Source organism: Schistocerca cancellata, chromosome 5 (assembly GCF_023864275.1).
Source record: "Schistocerca cancellata isolate TAMUIC-IGC-003103 chromosome 5, iqSchCanc2.1, whole genome shotgun sequence".
Lineage (NCBI taxonomy): Eukaryota > Metazoa > Arthropoda > Insecta > Orthoptera > Acrididae > Schistocerca > Schistocerca cancellata.
The window spans coordinates 163,387,712-163,410,363 of NC_064630.1; the positions used below are offsets into that span (position 1 = coordinate 163,387,712).

General features: G+C 45.8%; 1 protein-coding gene and 1 pseudogene across 3 annotated transcripts in view; one reads left to right on the forward strand and one right to left on the reverse strand.

The window, feature by feature from the left end:
* Positions 1-22,652, reverse strand: part of LOC126188938 (protein TANC2) — a 572,082-nt gene that overhangs the window by 71,950 nt on the left and 477,480 nt on the right. The window lies entirely within an intron of this gene.
* On the forward strand, positions 12,129-12,246 carry LOC126189933 (5S ribosomal RNA; annotated as a pseudogene).

Consider the following 22,652-nt stretch of genomic DNA (forward strand, 5'->3'; position numbering starts at 1 on the left):
CGTCCGGCGCGCCAGTCCGGTCCATTACCATTGTAAAACACGGGCCAGACCGGGTGTCGTTTAACATGTAGATGAGTGAGGAGAGCGCTGCGCAGCTACAACTCTTTACAGTCGCAGAGGCGCCGTAAAACTACCGGCCAGTCGTTGGCCGCGTGTTATTCACACACGGCGGCCGCGGCGAGCTGAGGCGAGACGCCGGTGGCTTTGTCGTGTCGTCGCGGTTGTCACCGAGGCACGGAATGCCGGTTGCGGGCGCTCTCGCCGCCTGATTTACAAGCGTTTTGTGGCCTGCGACCGGCCCCGTTTGAGGGACATTTCTAGCCGCACGGTAGCACCAACAGTTGGCTTGAGATCAACGGCCTACGCGACTGGCATTGCGCATGTTTTCACAGGAAAGGTGTCTTGATTATGACCCCTTCCTATTTCTATTTCACTTTGGCTCTGTCTCTCCCTCTGTCTTGACGCTTTGTCCCCAAGGTTTCCGTTCGTCTTTCGTTGTAGTTTATGCCCTCTATGGCTCACTGTAGCATCCACCCGGATAGCGGCGCTTGTTAGCATACTGCTTCCGTAATTCGAGAATGAGCGCCTACTCGGGATCGAAACCGCCTGCGAATTTACGGCGAGGGTCTGTGTGCCGGCTATCCCAGATATACGAGGGGCTTTCAATAAGTAAAGAAACACTATTTTTCTCTGCCATTTCCGGTTTAAAAAACGCGGAATTTGTTGTGGGACATTGTGGAGTGTTCCCGAGTCAGCCCCATGTAGTTTCACGAAGTTCCAGTAGGTGGCAGCGCTATAGGTAGCTTTCAAAATATCTGTAACGAAGGCGCGTTCCAAGCAGAGAGCTGAGTTTCTTTTGGCGGAAAACCAGAGTACTGCAGATATTCAAAGCCGCTTGCAGAATGTCTACAGAGACTTGGCAGTGAACAAAAGCACGGTGAGTCATTGCGCGAGGCGTCTGTCATCATCGCAGCAAGGCCGCACAAACCTGTCCGATTTCCCGCGTGCCGGCCGGTCGCGCACATACGCGACTTTTGCATTGCTGGTTACGTGCGGACACTCATTTGAGGTGATCGACGGATCGCAATCAGACACCTCGCTGCTCAACTGGACGTCGTTGTTGGCAGTGCTGACACACTCGTCCACCAGCTGGGGTACTCCAAGTTGTGCCCCGGCTATGTTTCTCGCAGTCTACCAGAAAACCATAAAGGGCAACGAATGACCATTTATACGGCATTGCTTGCACATTACGAGGCTGATGTAACAATTTTCCGTCGAACATCGTTACTGTGGATGAAACATAGGTTCAATCACTTCCAACCCGAAACAAAACGGCAGTTGATGGAGTGGTGCCACGCCATCTCACCTTCTTCCGTCTTCCATCAAAATGGTTCAAATGGTTCTAAGCACTATGGGACTTAACATCTGAGGCCATCAGTCCCATAGACTTAAATGGTTCAAATGGCTCTGAGCACTATCGGACTTAACTTCTGAGGTCATCAGGCCCCTAGAACTTAGAACTACTTAAACCTAACTAACCTAAGGACATCACACACATCCATGCCCGAGGCAGGATTATAACCTGAGACCGTAGCGGTCGCGCGGTTCCAGACTGCAGCGCCTAGAACCACTCGGCCACCCCGGCCGGCTAGTTCCCTAGACTTAGAGCTACTTAAACCTAACTAACCTATCGATATCACACACATCCGAGCCCGAAGCAGGATTCGAACCTGCGACCGTAGCAGCAGCTTACTGCATTACTTACTGAACGTCCCTCTTAGTTTTTAGATGGTTTCCCACAAACGACTAGATGAACACAGGGCTGGTGATTAAGTCCCGTCTCATTTACACCAATCGCGAACGTTTAGAATACGTTCTCACGCGTTTACGTGGTAGAATGTCAGACACAGACAGCTGAAGCACACAATTTCGCCCTCGCGGTGGGGCCACCTTCAAGTTGGTGCACCCGCCTTGGAAAGCATTTCCGGCCGTATGACGTCGTTTGCCCCCTATGGCCTATCACGGAAGATTATGGTTCGGTACAAGATAAGATCACTAGGGAATGGAGGATCCGGTGTAATTCTGAGTTGGGTTAGATGTACAAAAGTCCAAATATTGCAGGCCTGGAGAGAACCGAACGGCTCGTACGGGCACCGTATGTCTCTCGGATGGATAAACGCCGTTGGCCTTTGAAATCCATGGCTTTTACTCCCCGCGGAAGACGACCACTACGCAGACCAAAAAAAAAAAAAAAAAAGGTTGAGAGTTGAAGATCAGAAGAACTTGCTGCAGATTGGCATAGAGAATGATTGGCGGCAAGAAGCAAGAAATCGAATCCAGTGGAAGAGGAGCCTTGTAGGTGAACGCGGTCTTCTGGGCCTGACCACGTAAAGTAAATATCTTCTCAGGGACTGTTTTTTGCATACTGTCCCCATTTAGCAAAATCGCCCTATACAGCTATTTCGCGTAACACTATAAGAAATTTAGATGATAGGTAATAATTAATGGTTTTGTTTTTCTCCATTCTAGTTCCAGGAAATAAAAAAAACATGATCCAGATGGGTCTGTTCATAAAATTCCACTTTATTTATCGAGAATTAAATTTACATATCTTCAGTTCACGTACCTTCTTGTCGGTGCTTTGAAGTATAATCCAGATGAAGCCGATTACAGTGAGAGAGATGTTTATTGGTGTAATTCCACTACACGACACTTCGGCGCTTACTTAACGGCCGGTACTCAGGTAGGTGACATCATGTTTCCAGCAAGCGGTAAATGCTGCTGGGAAAGCAACTCAGAGTAAAACTTTACAACTACTTTCTTTTGCTCCCGAGATTCCTGACGGTTAAAACTGTGAGGCTATCTCGTACCGAGGTAGTGGTAAATCTCAGTGTCCTGGTATCCACTATCAGAGCGCCGGCGTGTTGGAACGATAATAAATAACCACGGTTATCGTGGAAAGAAGCTAAAGACGCACTTACGTCTTAATGAACGGTTAACGGCTGGGCACTGTGCGCAACCCGTCATTATAGTTCCGCTTACGGTCTGCGTCCATACCGTATAGAGGCGGCTCGGCTATAGATCACGATAAAGACCACCCACCGACTGGCTGCCACGAGCAGGCGCTAATGTAATCTGGCCCAACGACCATGCACGCGCCCTCTATCAATTTGGCGTCTCCAATACCGGCAATCTTCCGCTGATCTTGCCCGGACGTGGCAGAATTTTCCAGTTTTTCACGTAATTGTCCGCTAATTTCGCGCGCATGTGCACTGGCCAACCAACAGTCCGCAGAATGACCTTCGGGCACAAGGACTGACGAGAAGTAAGTCTACCACAGCTTAATTTCCAATATTGGCGGTTTTCATCGGCTCAAATGTAATGCAATTGTATGCGAGCTCATTATTAATAAAAATTACAATAGCCCTGCGCTGAAAAACATGACCTCTCTGTCACAAATTGTATACACCTTCACTGAAGTTGCCGATAATTCGAATGACATTTGACTAGGAAGCATCTCGTAGCAAATCAGGTAAGGAAAGACTTTTTCTGCTTCAGAATTTACCGAGTAAGGCTTGGAGAGATGGTCACAAAATATTCTGCAGGCATGTCTTCGTTTAAATTACAGAACTCTAAGTCTTATTGTTAAAAGACATCCATTACATAGCACTGTTGCTGGCCGGAGTGGCCGCGCGGTTCTAGGCGCTACAGTCTGGTACCGCGCGACCGCTACGCTCGCAGGTTCAAATCCTGCCTCGGGCATGGATGTGTGTGATGTCCTTAGGTTAGTTAGGTTTAAGTAGTTCTAAGTTCTAGGGGACTGATGACCTCAGAAGTTAAATCCCAAAGTGCTCAGAGCCATTTGGACCATTTTGAACACAGCGCTGTTGTGACAAGACGTTATAACTGACGAAGGATCGAACCCCGAAGTTTAAGTTTGAACACCTGCCCAACGAGATTAGTTGTGTCAGATAAAGGAATCATTACAATCGTACAAATGCTGACTTTGACCAATATTAACTAGCACCAAGTCATCATTTGTAAAGACATCTGCAGCATTTTCTCCAACTGCAGTACAATGGAAGTACAGTGCACCGCGGAATGAGGATGACGATGATGATAATGATGATGATAACGTTGGTTTTAGTGCACTCAGCGGGATGGTTACCGGCGCCCTTGCAAAATATGAATGTAATATGCATGCAGTGCGACGAACAAAGTCCGCAGCTCGTGGTCGTGCGGTAGCGTTCTCGCTTCCCGCGCCCGGGTTCCCGGGTTCGATTCCCTGCAGGGTCAGGGATTTTCTCTGCCTCGTGATGACTGGGTGTTGTGTGATGTCCTTAGGTTAGTTAGGTTTAAGTAGTTCTAAGTTCTAGGGGACTGACGACCATAGATGTTAAGTCCCATAGTGCTCAGAGCCATTTGAACCATTTGACGAACAAAATCTTTCCTTGTAAGTAATCTTCCTGGGAAAATGTCCTATGGACACTTGTTAGAGAGTTCAAAGAATATCTGGGAGAGACACAATAGACAACAGTTGTTTATTAACATATTAAATGAGTAATAAAAAAACACAGTGACGGTTGGCTTGTCTGCACGTTCATGGCCTATAGTCACACTTTGATATTACTCCGAGGGGGTGGGCAAGGGGGGTGAGGGGAGAAAGTAGGTTTGGGGCTACAGCCCACTTCCCTCTAGAATTGCACCTATCTCTCTTAACCTTCAAAAAACTTTGCAACATAACTTTCAGACTTAACAGTCTCCAAATTTTCCTCATTCTTGTAGTTGTTATTACAATAGGTTAATAAAACACTTCCGTTTACTCTAGAGTTGTGGTGTACCGACTTGCTAGTACCGCCGGCCCCAAATCCCTCACTCAGATTACCTAAGTGGTGCAAGTTCAAAAATAAAAGTTGCGTGAGACAACTTATTATTCGGGATTGGGAGCTCCCTGCCCAAATGTTAGGAACACTTGGCACAAAAGAAGTAAGTTCTGCAAGGACTGTTCTCTCCATTACGGGAGGAAAGACGAGCAAAAAAAAAAATACGAGAACGAACGGTGAGGGATCAAAATCCTGTATTGAAAACTCTGATACTAGTATAACACAGCTAATGCAACTTTCCTTCTTGATTGCTTTTTTATATGTTAAAACTTTTGTTTTAACCTTTACGCCTTTTGGACTAAGTCATCATCAGAAGCATATTGCCGGCCGGTGTGGCCGAGCGGTTCTAGGCGCTTCAGTCTGGAACCGCGTTACCTCTACGGTCGCAGGTTCGAATCCTGCCTCGGGCATGGATGTGTGTGATGTCCTTAGGTTTGTTAGGTTTAAGTAGTTCTAAGTTCTAGGGGACTGATGACCTCCGATGTTGAGTCCCATAGTGCTCAGAGCCATTTGAACCATTTTTTTAGAAGCATATTAAAATGGCGTCAGATTCGCATGTACAACCGTACTATGAACTGCAAGAGCTTGAATCGGCCGCAGTCACGCTTCCGAGCTGCTTAATGCCACTGGAAGTACGAACTGAAGCAAGAATGGTAGTTTGCATTGTGGAGGTGCAATGTTGGAATAAGAGTACACAGTCTTTATTTGAAGGTTTAAGAGTACATTTGTTCTTGCCTCAGGTAACAGATTATCAATTTCCCGTTCCAACTATGCTACTTAATCACGCCAAAACAAGTATCTTCAGCCAATGAATGGTTGACGGTCCTGGAGTTAGAGCTTGGTTGTGGAAATGACAGCTTAACATTTGTCTGGGATAATTTTGATCCTATAAATACTGCGCAAACGGGTGATTTGGTCCAAGAGCTGCTGAAGTTTAACAGATATTTAGTTTGCTTCCTGCGCCCCACTCGCGATTGGTGTAGACGGTTAGTAAATAAGTTTTAATCATCGCCTGGACAAAACGAAGCTTCACACTTGAATTTTTGTTCTGTTGCAGGTACATATTTGAAGTCTTGGTACCCACTGAAATTCCCACACTACAGTGTCTTGGCACGTCATTAAGGGACCCAAAAGAAAACGACGCAACGCAATGATAAAGTAACGATGCGCAGCGCGATTTCGTTATGGATCCTCTGGCGGCATGCTACGGTACTGTTGTGCGGGAGTTTCAATGCGTCCTAAGACATGTACCTGCAAACAGAAAAGAAATTAATTATACTTTATTTTGCCGAGGCGATGATTAAACTACGTTACCACCACCCAGGTTGTACGAAATGCTGTCCACTCTGCTCTACACAGTCAGCTGCGGAAAGTTTATATGGATGCAGATTCAGACTTCCGAAAAGAATATCATCCACACAATCCCGAAGGTAGCAAGGGCAGATAAGTTAGAAAACTGTCATACAATCGGCTTACCAGTCCATGCGTCCAAGTCGGTTTCAAGAATAATATAAAAAAGAATGGAAAATAAAACTGAGCCTCTGTTAGATTACTAATGTTGTTGTCTTTGGAGAGGTAAAGGCATCGGAGAGGCAGTTCCGACGTTGCAGTTGATAATTGCAGTTGCAGTTGATAACGGAAGAAAGAATGACCAAAAATCAAGCCTCGTTCATAGGATTTGTGGGCCTGGAAATAACAATCGACAATGTAAATGACGCAAGATGTTCGAAATTCTGAGAAAAATAGCTGTATGAGAAGACGGGTAATATAGAATATGTACAAGAACAGAAGGGACACAATAATAATCGAAGATTAAGAACGAAGTGCTCGTATTAAAAAAGATATAAGGCAGGGATGTAACCTTTCGCCTCTACTTGTTCAACCCAAACGTTCAAATGTTCAAATGTGTGTTAAAACTTATGGTACTTAACTGCTAAGGTCATCAGTCCCTAGGCTTGCACACTACTTAACCTAAATTATCCAAAGGACAAACACACACACCCATGCCCGAGGGAGGACTCGGACCTCCGCCGCCAACCCAAACGTCAAAGAAGCAATGGCGGAAGCAAAAGAGAGGTTCAAGAGTGGAACTGAAATTCAACGTGAAAGGACATCAATGATAAAATTCGCTGATGACATTGATACCCTCAGTGAAAGTGAAGAAGAATTACAGGATCTGTTGAATAGAAAGCACAGTCCGATGAGCGCAAAATATGGATTGAGAGTAAATCGAAGAAAGATGAAAGTAATGAGGAGTAGCATAAATGAAATTAGCGATGAACGTATCAGCACTGGGGACCGCGAAGTAGACGAAACCAAGGAATTCTGCTACCTTGGAAAAGAAATAACCCATGGCGGACGACTCGAGGATGACGTAAAAAGAAGAATAGCACAGGCACATAGGGCTTTCCTGGACGAGAGAAGTCTGCTAATATCAAACATAGACTTTAATTTGCGGATAAAATTACTCAGAACGTACGTTTGAATCGTGGACTGTGGGAAAACGGAAAAGAAGAAAGTCGAAGCATTTGAGATGTGGCGCTATGCAAGGCGTCTTAGTGTTATTGGGTCACATTGAAACAGGTGATAGTAGGCCCACAACCGATTATATTGAGATGGGAACCAATAGCCGGAAATGCTTATTTATGATGTTATGGACATAAACAGCATACACGACACAACAACAACGTAGCACATAGCAATTGGTCAAAGCGACGTCCGCCAGTGTCAGTGCATGTAATGTAACGGGACATGCAGTTCTGCCGCACTCTTGCAAAGATCGCGGGTATCTGTTGTAAACTGGAAAAGGCAGCAGGTTATAAACAGCGTACACCCGCGACCAGTTTGTGTTGTTCACGGATGAGACCTCATTCATCCCTGATGGTATTTTCAACAGCCGCAACAGCCATGTCTGGAGCGAGGACAATCCCCCATGCCACCCACATCGATTGTCATCAACAACGATTCTCTGTAAAAGTATGGTCGGTCTTTGTCCAAGTTCACCTAAAACCTTATTTGCTGCCTCCCCGTTTGACTGGTCCACTTTACATGGTGCTTCTGCGAGATGTGCTGACGCTGTTCTAGGAGACTGTGCTCCTTGTTATCCGCGAAATGATGTCGTTTCAGCACGCTGGTCCATCAATCCACTTCGATGGTAATGTCCGCGAGCGCCTGAACAACACGTACCATCATCGTTAGATTGAAAAGGGAGGTCCTGTCCCATGGCCAGCGCGATTGCCAGATTCCTCTGGGGTTACGTCAAGACGTTGGTGTACGAAACTCTCGTAGAAATGGATGGAGACCTGCTTGCTAGGGTCCAAACTGTGCCAGTCTCTTGGTACAGCAGACACCAGGTATCTTTTAGAGAGTGCGGCTGAATTTCGTGGGCTGTTGCCATGCATGTATTGGGACTGGCAGTCGTCATTTTGAAAAATTACCATGACCTACGTTGTTGTTATGCGATGTACGCTGTGTATGTCTACAGCACAGTAAATATGCATTTCTGATCACTGGTTCCCTATCTGAATATGGAAATGAGCGTTTGGCGTCATTAGCCGGGAGGCCCCTTACGGGGCAGGTCCGGCCGCCTTGGTGCAGGTCTTCTTGCAGTCGACGCCACATTGGGCAACCTACGCGCCGGATGGGGATGAAATGATGATGAAGACAACACAACACCCAGTCCCTGAGCGGAGAAAGTCCCTGATCCAGCCGGGAATCGAACCCGGGCCCGGCAATCCGTCACTCTGACCACTCAGCTGTCGGGGCGGACTATCAGAATATAATCGGTCGTGGACCCGTTATCGCCGCGCGGGATTAGCCGAGCGGTCTTGGGCGGAGGTTGCAGTCCTCCCTCGGGCATGGGTGAGTGTGTTTGTCCTTAGGATAATTTAGGTTAAGTAGTGTGTAAACTTAGGGACTGATGACCTTAGCAGCTAAGTCCCATAAGATTTCACACACATTTGAACTATTTTCTTGGACCCGTTATCAATTGTTTCAACTTGACCCAAAAGGTCTGAAATTCCCTGTAGACGGTGGACAGATAAGGTAAGGCATCAGAAGTTCTCCCTGGAATCGGCGTGGAAAGGGAACTTAACTGAAAACATTGACAAGAAGAATGGACAGGATGACGGGGCATTTGAGATGTGGCGCTATGCAAGGAGTAAATTCCACGGTACTAGAAGGAGCTATAGAAGTTAAAAACTGTAAGGGAAAACTGTGACTGAAAGTTGAGAACATCGGGCGTACGTGATACCCTGAGGTGAAGAGGCTCACATGGGAGAGTACAAAAAATGGAAGGTAGCTGTCGCTCTTGATCCAGGAGATGTTGGTATTGACCTTAGTTCGGCTGTGATCGCTCGTGCGTGGGGACCGCTATGCTGACAGTAAGAAATCTGGGATCATGAACACGCAGCGAGAGAGAGGAGAGCGCGGTCAGAACAAGTGGCCGTGAGGCTGCTCAGTTCGCCGGTGATTGAAGGCAGGGCTGGCGGTGGCGACGCGTGACCGCGGGGGTACTGGAAAGCAGCCGGGCGCGTGGCCTTGATCCTCCGGTCGCAAACTGCCGCCCGTCCATCAGCGGCGGACGCCTCTACTGTGCGGCTGAACCGCGCGACCCGAGCAGCGCTGATGAAAGTCGGCGCCTGCGCCTGCGCCGGCGCTTGCGTCGTCCCACTTAGCAGCCAGGGCCGTCACGTAGCCGGCCTGGCGCCCCTTTCACCGCCACACCGGGACCATCTCAGTCACGCGCCTCCCAGCCGCGCTGCAGCCTCCGGAAGCTGCGGGACACGGCGAGCGGCAGCTTTGCCCCCTCCAGGGACCTACTCCACTACGCCGCCACTTCTGCTTCCATCTTTATTCACAATGGGAACCTGCACAGTCCCTTAAAGTACGTTTAGGTCGGCCATAAAAACTGCATGTTGCCAATACATCCCGAAAGTGTTGTCGGGCAACATTAGGACCACCGAACTGCAGCCAGATGTACAACAACATACTGACCACCGTTGCTCGACGATGTTTGCGGCAATACCGCTCCGGGCTAGAAGTGTTTGCGCGGGGCCACACCGTTGCTACAAAACGGACGAACACGAACTATCGGTTCTGAGTGCGTCTGTCCTGCTTTTAAATCACACAAGTAATAGAAAGAAGAACAAGAGGAACCGAACTTCGTGGATGCATTCATTCTTATGTAGACGAAACAGTTCAGATTCAGAAAATTTAACTCTTGAATTGATGTTCGATAAGAACCTGTTCCAGTATTTCACTAGAATCTCGAAAAAAGATTTCGAATATCTCGTCCAAGCAATTGACCCGAGAGTCGCTAAAACCAATACAAACATGAGAAGCTGTATACCAGTTACAATACGACTTGCGATCACACTTCGATTTTTAATCAATTATTCAAAGCGACAGTCACAATCGCATTATTTATTTTGCCGCCAGCCGGTTTCAACCCGCGATGAGGTCATCTTCAGGGCAATTTACACCATTTGGTCGCTCGTTGGAGTCGTCACCCTGCCTGTGCATGGTTGGTAATTATGCAGGCAGGGTGACGAATCCAGCGAGCGACCAAATGGTGTAAATTGCCCTGAAGATGACCCCATCGCGGGTTCTAACCGGTTGGCGGCAAAATAAATAATGCGATTGTGACTGTCATTTTGAGTAATTGATTATAAGTAAATTAATCGCTGTTTATCTTCATGCAACTATATTGTCTAAAAATCTTTGATTTTTAGCTACTGCTGATTCGTACAGAAGTATGATGTAGTTTTTAAAGTGCACTATCTTTCAGTACGACTTTTGGTACCAGAAGTAGGTACTGTGCAATGTTTTGGTAGAAAGATTTCATTAAAGGAAATTCGAAATAATAATACAGTTTTTATTTTATTTTTGTTCATCAGCACAGACCTGTCAATTCCTGCTTGAGGTATGTCTCGAGATAGTACGAAACTCATGGCATGGATGAAGAACCACTTCCGCTTCCATTCTTTTTAAGGAAATTTTTTGCCTCGAATCTGGTAGAGGTTCAAAGACTTGGGAATCTTTTGTACGCTTCGTCAAGCATGATTCCGAACTCGTCGGCAAACAGATTCCCATCCTTTTTCATATTGCGAGCCGGCCGTAGTGGCCGTGCGGTTCTAGGCGCTGCAGTCTGGAACCGAGCGACCGCTACGGTCGCAGGTTCGAATCCTGCCTCGGGCATGGATGTGTGTGATGTCCTTAGGTTAGTTAGGTTTAATTAGTTCTAAGTTCTAGGCGACTGATGACCTCAGAAGTTAAGTCGCATAGTGCTCAGAGCCCTTTTGAGCCATCATATTGCGATCTTTGTAGACCTTATTGTCGACGTCCGGTAGCACTGGTCGTAGATGAGTCATATTTATAAAAATTATAGTTTTCTAGTTTCTCCAATGCTTCATTGTCATACACAAGAAGCTCACGATAACGAACTACGAAACTAACACTATGTACGCGCAAACTTTCTAACAAAATCGGAACGATATTTTTTTCGCTCAGACACGTGACTGCAGCGCTGTCGGTAAGAGAAGTAGGAAACACGCGTGAGAGCACCCTTTGTAGACTGCACACAATCCCTTGGCAATATGTCGACAACTACCTGCAACATCAGCAATACTGCCCACCCACACCGCAACAGCCGTCTATTGCAGTCACATTGCAGCAGTCTTTACAGTAACGCTATTGCGTTCAAATATTTCCGTAAAATATGGACTATCTAAACATACATTTACGCATAGTCGACCATTTTCTGGAAACTATGGCACCAGTAACCAAATTTAGGCGCAACCAGACGTATTATACAAGGGAGAAACAAATCGATGCGCCGCGTGGCGACTTGCACGGTTAGCGCGGCTGCCCGTTTCGGAGGTTCGAGTCCGCCTTCGGGCATGGATGTGTGTGTTGTCCTTACGGTAAGTTAGTTTAAGTGACAGAAAATACAGCTTTGAGTTCTTTTTGGTGAATATACGTTAGAAGTGAATTTTTTCCATTGTGATGTATGGAGCTGTTGTTGAAATTATTACTACAGAATTTGGTGTTGTATTAAATGTAACCAAGCCTATAGAACCTACATCATTCACATTTTCGTCGGTAATCAGTTTAAATTGCGGTACTGTCTTCTTGAGCGCTCTAATTATGTAAGTTAATGCGCAAAACGTGTGCATTTTGTAGTGATGAGACTAACTCGCCGAATGTCACCTAGCGTACATATTAAAGAGCTACTTTTTCGTTTACGGCAACGGCCTTGCCGCAGTGGCTACACCGGTTCCCGTGAGATCACCGAAGTTAAGCGCTGTCGGGCGTGGTCGGCACTTGGATGGGTGACCATCCAGGCCGCCATGCGCTGTTGCCATTTTTCGGGGGTGCACTCAGCCTCGTGATGCCAATTGAGGAGCTACTCGATCGAATAGTAGCGGCTTCAGTCAAAAATACCGTCATACGACCGGGAGAGCGGTGTGCTGACCCCACGCCCCTCCCATCCGCATCCTCCACCGAAGATGACACGGCGGTCGGATGGTGCTTTTTCATTTATAATATGGAGTATAAATGTAGTGGTTGTTCAGTGGCTATTTAGTTGTATTTATTGCTTCTACATCTACACCTGTCTCCACATACATACTCCGCAAGCCACTAGACGGTGCATGGCGGAGGGTACCTTGTACCACAACTAGCTATTTCCTAACGTGTTCCACTCAAAGATACAGCGAGGAAAAAATAACAGTCTATAATGCCTCCATATGAACCCTAATTTCTCATATCTGATCTTCGTGTTGCTTAAGAGCCCCACCTCTGAACTGCTTCACCGTCTTCCTTCGATCCGACCGGGTGCGGATACCAAACACTCGAGCAGTACTCAAGAAAAGGTCGCACTGGCGTCCAATATGCAGTCTCCTTTATAGGTGAATCACCATTAACTTACATCCAGCGCATCTTCTGAATTGTTTGGTGTGTGTGTGTGTGTGTGTGTGTGTGTGTGTGTGGATGAGTAATACTGTTGGTCATACTTTTCCTTCCCCCAATTTTTAAACCATGAACTGCACAAAAGCTACTCTTACAACGCTGACTGTGGTTTTAAGACACTGTGCCACAAGCATCACAGCCACATAAACACAAAATCAGCAACTGCAAGCAACAGAAAATGTACATGGTTCGCAAACAGATGACATGGCAAATTTTTCCACCACCTCAGAAAACTCACTGCATGGCTTTAGATCAGATATTCTTCTCTTACTTGCGTACAGTATCAGTATCCATCGTGTGCGGATGGATTCCAAAAAGTGAAACAGCACCAAGAAAGAGCGAGATTTGACATATCCTTGATTTCTGAATACATACTTACAGTCTATTAAGTAAGATCGTGGTCGGGTTAATCAATAGAGAAACTTATTTGACAGCAAACTAAAACATATAGCTACCTCATATATGAACAAAAGAAAAGTGCAATTAGTATTAATAATAAGTCGCGTCACCCACAGCTTTGATAACTGCTTGGCACCTCCGAGGCATGTTCGAAACCAAATTTTCCGCGTATTCACGTGGAAGAGACCTCCAAATGCGTCGAATTTGCGTTGACAGCTGTTTCAAAGTGAAGATCTTTTGATATACCAGGTAAGACGATACATTTTCAGTAGGATTAGCGTCAGACGTCTGTGAGGGCTAATCCAGTACGTGCACGCTTTTCTCCTTTTTCCAATCGCTGCAAAATCTGCTGCGGCGCTCCGGATCATTGGCTTCCTGCAGAATCCTATCTTCATTTTTGTCGGTGAACCAACGTTTGGCAGTCGGCATCAAACATCTTTGATAAACGCGACGCGTAAGCTGCACTTATGTCTGTTCTTGTGTATCTGTCACGAATTCACAGTAAACTAATGCCTTATGGACAAGATTCCCTTTGTTGGGTTATGAAAAAACTAAGGTGATATCTAACTGCGTGTAAAGGCGACCACGCTCTTACCTTAACAGACAGTACGCTCGCAACACGCAGAGGATTTATTAAGAAATGGTTTGCGACGTTAAAAGAATTAGAAGCTTACGGTTGTATCCTCGTCGCTCATCTGGCAAAGAAAAACCATTTAAGCGGGCTGTTTTCTTAAGACGCGCCGCTTGCATACGGAAAGCCCCCTTTGTGACATCTGGTTTAACAACTTTTTAACGAATGTAAATCATCCATTCAGCGTCGCGTACCGACGAGATCAAAAACGACGAGTGGGCTACAAATTAGGAAGCTATTAGAGACAGTAATCCTGTGGCGGGTGGCGCGGACGGCCGGTAGTCCCGGGCAAATCAAATGAAGATGAAGTGCCCGGCGGGGCGTGGGCAGCGACCGGGGTAGCCAGTCGGGTTCTAATTTGATGTAATGTGTGGCGCCGGCAACCTGCCTTCGTGGGCGTTGTTACGCGCCCAACGCGGGACCTGTTGCCCGCTAACAAGCGCGCCGCCAGCTACTTCGCACTAACGCCCGGCTCAAACTCCGGGGACAGCGGCGGAGCGCAGCGTGCAGGAATGAAAGTGGATCAACACATCCCAGCACTACACTACTGGCCATTAAAATTGCTACACCAAGAAGCAATGCAGATGATAAACCGGTATTCATTGGACAAATATACAGAGTGTTACAAAAAGGTACGGCCAAACTTCCAGGAAACATTCCTCACACACAAATAAAGAAAAGATGTTATATGGACATGTGTCCGGAAACGCTTAATTTCCATTTTAGAGCTCATTTTAGTTTCGTAAGTATGTACTGTACTTCCTCGATTCACCGCCAGTTGGCCTAATTGAAGCAAGGTAATGTTGACTTCGGTGCTTGTGTTCACATGCGACTCATTGCTCTACAGTACTAGCATCAAGCACATCAGTACGTAGCATCAACAGGTGAGTGTTCATCGCGAACGTGGTTTTGCAGTCAGTGCAATGTTTACAAATGCGGAGTTGGCAGATGCCCATTTGATGTATGGATTGGCACGGGGCAATAGCCGTGGCGCGGTACGTTTGTATCGAGCCAGATTTCCAGAACGAAGGTGTCCCGACAGGAAGACGTTCGAAGCAATTGATCGGCGTCTTAGCGAGCACGGAACATTCCAGCCTATGACTCGCGACTGGGGAAGACCTAGAACGACGAGGACACCTGCAATGGACGAGTCAATTCTTCGTGCAGTTGACGATAACCCTAATGTCAGCGTCAGAGAAGTTGCTGCTGTACAAGGTAACGTTGACCCCGTCACTTTATGGAGACTGCTACGGGAAAACCAGTTGTTTCCGCACCATGTACAGCGTGTGCAGGCACTATCAGCAGCTGATTGGCCTCCACGGGTACACTTCTGCGAATGGTTCATCCAACAATGTGTCAATCCTCATTTCAGTGCAAATGTTCTCTTTACGGATGAGGCTTCATTCCAACGTGATCAAATTGTAAATTTTCACAATAAACATGTGTGGGATGACGAGAATCCGCTCGCAATTGTGCAATCACGTCATCAACACAGATTTTCTGTGAACGTTTGGGCAGGCATTGTTGGTAATGTCTTGATTGGGCCCCATGTTCTTCCACCTACGCTCAATGGAGCACGTTATCATGATTTCATACGGGATACTCTACCTGTGCTGCTAGAACATGTGCCTTTGCAAGTACGACACAACATGTGGTTCATGCACGATGGAGCTCCTGCACATTTCAGTCGAAGTGTTCGTACGTTTCTCAACAACAAATTCGGTGACCGATGGACTGGTAGAGGCGGACCAATTCCGTGGTCTCCACGCTCTCCTGACCTCAACCCTCTTGAGCATTTGAAAGCTCTTGCCTACGCAACCCCGGTACCAAATGTAGAGACTCTTCGTGCTCGTATTTTGGTCGGCTATGATACAATACGCCATCCTCCAGGGCTGCACCAGCGCATCAGGGATTTCATGCGACGGAGGGTGGATGCATGTATCCTCGCTAACGGAGGACATTTTGAACATTTCCTGTAACAAAGTGTTTGAAGTCACGCTGGTACGTTCTGTTGCTGTGTATTTCCATTCCATGATTAATGTGACTTGAAGAGAAGTAATAAAATGAGCTCTAACATGGAAAGTAAGCGTTTCCGGACACATGTCCACATAACATATTTTCTTTCTTTGTGCGTGAGGAATTCCTGAAAATTTGGCCGTACCTTTTTGTAACACCCTGTATTATACCAGAACTGACATGTGATTACATTTTCACGCAGTTTCGGTGCACAGATCCTGAGAAATCAGTACCCAGAACGGCCTTGATACGTCTGGGTATTGAGTCAAACACAGCTTGGTTCAAATGGCTCTGAGCACTATGCGACTTAACTTCTGAGGTAATCAGTCCCCTAGAACTTAGAACTAATTAAACATAACTAACCTAAGGACATCACACACATTCATGCCCAAGGCAGGATTAGAACCTGCGACCGTAGCGGTCACGCGGTTCCAGACCAAACAGAGCTTCGATGGCGTGTACAGGCACAGCTGCCCATGCAGCTTCAACACGACACCGCAGTTCATCAAGAGTAGTGACTGGAGTATTGTGACGAGCCAGTTGCTCGGCCACCATTGATCAGACGTTTTCAATTGGTGAGAGATCTGGAGAATGTGCTGGCCAGGGCAGCAGTCGAACATTTTCTGTATCCAGAAAGGACCGTACAGGACCTGCAACATGCGGTCGTGCATTATTCTGCTGAAATGTAGGGTTTCGCAGGGATCGAATGAAGGGTAGACCCACGGGTCGTAACACATCTGAACTGTAACGTCCACTGTTCAAAGTGCCGTCAATGCGAACAAGAGGTGACCGAGACGTGTAACCAATGGCACCCCGTACCATCGCGCCGGGTGATACGCCAGTATGGCGATGACGAATACAGACTTCCAACGTGCGTTCACCACGATGTCGCCAAACACGGATGCGACCATCATGATGCTGTAAACATAACCTGGATTCATCCGAAAAAATGACGTTTTGCCATTGGTGCACCCAGGTTCGTCGTTGAGTACACCATCGCAGGCGCTCCTGTCTGCGATGCAGCGTCAAGGGTAACCGCAGCCGCGGTCTCCCAGGTGATAGTCCATGCTGCTGCAAACGTCGTCGAACTGTTCGTGCAGATGGTTGTTGTTTTGAAAACATCCCCATCTGTTGACTCAGGGATCGAGACGTGGCTGCACGGTCCGTTACAGCGATGCGGATAAGATGCCTGTCATCTCGACTGCTAGTGATACGAGAACGTTGGGATCCAGCACGGCGTTCCGTATTACCCTCCTGAACCCACCGATTCCATACTCTGCTATCAGTCATTGAATCTCGACCAACGCGAGCAGCAATGTCGCGATACGATAAACCGCAATCGCGATATGCTACAATCCTACCTTTATCAAAGTCGGCAACGTGATGGTACGCATTTCTCCTCCTTACACGAGGCATCACAACAACGTTTCACCAGGCAAAGCCGGTCAACTGCTGTTTGTGCATGAGAAATCGGTTGGAAACTTTCCTCATGTCAGCACGTTGTAGGTGTCACCACCGGCTCCAACCTTGTGTGAATGCTCTGAAAAGCTAATTATTTGCATATCACAGCATCTTCTTCCTGTCGGTTACATTTCTCGTCTGTAGCAGGTCATCTTTGTGGTGTAGCAATTTTAATAGCCAGTAGTTTACAAAAAATTCAACAGCGCTGTCGTGTCCTATATCACCACAATCTTCTTTCTCAAGCTACCGAATACCGTGAAAAAATATCATTCCATTTATTTACATAAGTACCTCTTGCATACCTCAGGACATAATGAAATTACGAGTGTTAAATAAGCAGAAAGTTCTCGCCCATTTGAGGCCTGTCACGTGTCAGACACTGGTTTGGATATCTCGAACCGTTTAAGAAGGATTTGATGTGTGTCTGTTATATACGATACTGTGGTGTGTGTCTGTTATATAGGATACTGTGCAGCCAACCAGAATTTTAGTTCTCGTAATAATCTACGCTTTATATCGACAGGAATAAAAAAAAAATCTACACATATTTTGTGGCCGCCGCTACACTGAGCTCGGCAGCAGTAGAGCTAGCGAATTAGCGCATGACTCGTTTGACTTGGCACCTGTGTCGCTGTTGGAACTTGACAGAAATTGGCAGGGCGAACAAGGGTACAAATACAGAACAAACGCGCCTGCTATGCCAACCATGTTTGTTTGAGACTCTTGCCAGACCTCGTTTATTATATGGCAAGACTACATCAAAATATATGTGCTTGCTGTCTGGCAACGGGCGTGCTCCCGAGCATTCCGATGCCCGTTCCATACTCTGGCAAAGGCTGAAACAGCTCGTTAAGGTAGTCCAAGGCTGGTTTCCTTTCTGCTGCGAGGCGCTCTGGACAGCCGTATTTCGTGTAATGGCCCCAGTCGCGTGAGCCGGCGTCACAACCGTCCTACGCGCGCCGGACTCTATTAACAGCATTCCTTTCTGGCCGGTCTCACGAAGCATTATCTGCACACGCTTGTCAGTGTCAATTGAAGGCAACAGTGATAAATTTAGCGAAGACCGAAGTGGACTGCAAGAACTTTATTGTACTTCATTGTCATTTCAGAAACGTGGCTATGGTCAGTTTTATTACAAGACTGTGCTTGCGGTAAGGTTATGGAGTGAATGGAACGGAGAACTAGAACTATGTTCTCAATGACGCATAACTTATTCTAACTGGAATAACGACAGATTATCGTAACGAGGGTTATAGCTAATATAAATCTGTATGCTTTCGCGAACAGTGTCAGTTTGAATATAATCACTTCGGACATCAGGAAGCGTCATTGTACGACATTAAAACGACAAAAATGCAGACGTTCCGACTGACCTTGCAGCGGCTCTCTTCAGGACGATTAACTGCTCTGAAGAGGAGCGCTGCAAAGTCGGTCGAAACTTAGTTATTTTAGTATTTCATAAAGATACGGCCTAATACCCAAAATGGTTTTGTTCGAATAGGATTACAGCTGTTCGAGAATAGTAATACAGAGAGTAGGTGCAGCGTATTGTACATAATGTCTATTAGGCGACCCAGGCAAACCCACTTTTATATGGGTTGCTAATGATCCCGCTGTCATTATCACATGTAATTATATTTGAGGACCGGCCGCAGTGGCCAAGCGGTTCTAGGCGCTTCAGTCTGGAACCGCGTGACCACTACGGTCGCAGGTTCGAAGCCTGCCTCGGGCATGGATGTGTGTGATGTCCTTTGGTTAGTTAGGTTTAATTAGTCCTAAGTTCTAGGGGACTGATGACCTCAGATGTTAAGTCCCATAGTGCTCAGAGCCATTTGAACCATTTTGTACTTGAGGCTGGCTCAGTAAGTAAGGTAACATTAGCTCTCACGAGTGTATAAATTCCATGTTTAGAATCCAGATAGAAGAAACGAGCAAATACCGTCGGTTGGTGGAGTTATATACCGTAGTTTCAAGACGGCAGCATTGACGGATACATGACTAGTGATTGTTGTGTAAAATGTAATGAGCTTTTTGCATTTAAAGAAAATGTCCCCAGTTGTAATTCATCGCCATCTAGCGCAAGTTTACAGATCGAGTGTGATGTCACGAAAACAAGGTGTGGTCTTGGTGGCAGGAACCTGATAAAGACAGGATGTATGTGTTGAGCAAAAGTCTAAGGCGACTTTTTCTGAAAGCTTCCATATAATTTTATACACAATATGTTATATTTCAAGCAAAAATTTATGAGAAGGAATTACTTTATTTTCGATGTTACAATCGACAAGTACTAGCTCCGAATATACAGTTAAAATTATTTTTTTAGAAACATTTGAAATTAGGAATTATTTGGCACATTTATTCATGAAATAACAATCGAAACTAATGGAAATTCATTTGTTAAGAAAAATGGTAAACCCTTTGGAATATTGTTATTTCCGCGTGCCTGTGATGTGATCGGACGTATTTTTGTATTTTGGGCGAAAAATGATATTTCGGCTTTGTTAATGTGAAAATTCAAAAGAAAGACTGTAGGGTACACTAAAATGTGACAAAATATGTTAACGTAACAACAAAAATTTTGCAACAACAATCTTTAAATTTATGTAGATCAGTTCAGCCATGAGGACCTAAAATGTGAGAATTTCAGCTTCAAGAATTAGACCCCTAGGCAAGAATAACTGGAGCCAACTCTACATGAAAAGCTAAGTAAAATATAAAGTGTATCGTAATCATCATTCCTCTCCAATTTTTCATAAAAGACTTTGCTTATTGTGGACAATAACTAGAATTAGGAAGGAGGGGGGAGATTAGAGTATCTGATTTCAGCAGACCATGCAATGCTCTGCCACTGCACCAATGTCCAGTGCCGATGGTCAGATGCCCGTTTCAGCCATAGTTACCGATGTCATGGTGTTAACACTGGCTCATGCATGGGTCCGGCACTGTGTGTTCAGATACATCTGTACCTTGCCCAGCTTTAAAGTCTAATGTCAGTTCCGCCTGCCCTGTTTTAATAGTCTGCCCAGCCTACGACGTCTGACATCTGTAATGAGGAGTGGCCGACCATCGCCACGAAGTCTGCGCATGGTTTCATATTGATTTCGCCACGTCTTAAAAGACACCACAGCACTCCTCGAACACCCGACAAGTGGTGGGTGCAGTTTCCGAAAAGCTCTTGCCGAGCCGAGCCTCCGAGCCATCAGAATCTGCCCTCGGTCAAACTCAGATAGATCGCGCGTCTTTCCCATTCTACAGACGGACAGCACACTCACCGATACTACATGCACCGTACGTGTGTCTGATAGCAGTCATTCCTCGCCAGGTGACGCTGCTATCGCCTGGACGCTTTTATGTCGATAGTAGGTCGGTGGCTTCGACCATAAATACAGGGTTATTACAAATGATTGAAGTGATTTCAAAGCTCTACAATAACTTTATTATTCGAGATATTTTCACAATGCTTTGCACACACATACAAAAACTCAAAAAGTTTTTTTAGGCATTCACAAATGTTCGATATGTGCCCCTTTAGTGATTCGGCAGACATCAAGCCGATAATCAAGTTCCTACCACACTCGGCGCAGCATGTCCCCATCAATGAGTTCGAAAGCATTGTTGATGCGAACTCGCAGTTCTGGCACGTTTCTTGGTAGAGGAGGTTTAAACACTGAATCTTTCACATAACCCCACAGAAAGAAATCGCATGGGGTTAAGTCGGGAGAGCGTGGAGGCCATGACATGAATTGCTGATCGTGATCTCCACCACGACCGATCCATCGGTTTTCCAATCTCCTGTTTAAGAAATGCCGAACATCATGATGGAAGTGCGGTGGAGCACCATCCTGTTGAAAGATGAAGTCGGCGCTGTCGGTCTCCAGTTGTGGCATGAGCCAATTTTCCAGCATGTCCAGATACACGCGTGAAACTTGCCCGCACGCGTTCAACTGTTTCCTCGCTCACTGCAGGCCGACCCGTTGATTTCCCCTTACAGAGGCATCCAGAAGCTTTAAACTGCGCATATCATCGCCGAATGGAGTTAGCAGTTGGTGGATCTTTGTTGAACTTCGTCCTGAAGTGTCGTTGCACTGTTATGACTGACTGATATGAGTGCATTTCAAGCACGACATACGCTTTCTCGGCTCCTGTCGCCATTTTGTCTCACTGCGCTCTCGAGCGCTCTGGCGGCAGAAACCTGAAGTGCGGCTTCAGCCGAACAAAACTTTATGAGTTTTTCTACGTATCTGTAGTGTGTCGTGACCATATGTCAATGAATGGAGCTACAGTGAATTTATAAAATCGCTTCAATCATTTGTAATAGCCCTGTATAATAGACTGGCCCTGACGTCATTTCCGTGGCTCCAACATCTATGGGCTAAAGTCACGTGAATGTTGGCAAAACATGGTTGTTTCGTGTTGCGCTTATGGCTGTACTCAGCGTTTTGTCGGGGGAAATGGCATTACATTTCACGTGGAAGTGTTTCTATGATAGTGCAGATGCGTTTATTGAAATCTGCTGAAGTGATTTTTATATTTTTTTTACACTTAAAATAGAGTATCACGTAAATTAAAGTGTTGAAAGTGATGCCTATAAGGTCAGACTCATATTACATTTACGAAAGTATCTGTGATAATTCGGTTACAGAAGTAAGTATAATTGTTTCTCGTTCCTACTCATAGGTTCCCTAAGGATGAAAACCGAAGGCAGCTTTGGATACAGGCCCTGAAACGGAAAAACTTTAAGCCATCTGCACATACGCACCTTTGCTCGAAGCACTTCGAGGAGAAGTGTTTTGATAGGATAGTTATTATTAACAATGTATATTTGTAATTTATATTTACATTGTCTGTCATTTTTAAACCTAGGCTCCAAAATTATTTTCTGAAAGTTCAAAGTCTCACCTTTCATCTAAAATATAATTTTTTTAAACTGATAGATTAAACTTTTGTAAAAATAGTGGGAACTGAACCTTTGAAGAGCACCTAAAATTGATACTCTTAAATGGACCTGCTCCTAAAGTCGACAATTTTGGCACATAATTCCCATATCCCATTTTCTTTTATATGTGACTAGAGCTCAAAACGCGGCGAATCCAATGTTTAAAGTTTTGACACGAGCCCACTCTTACTGTTTAAAAGAATTTTAACGACATTTCACTTTAATTGATAGTATATAGTAATTTCGTCCCGCTGCCCACCAGAGTGGCGTTCGATGTATTTGTTAGATTCTGTAAATAGTACTGTGAACAAAGCCAGGTCAAATGTAGTTCTGGCATAGTTTTTCGCAAATAAAA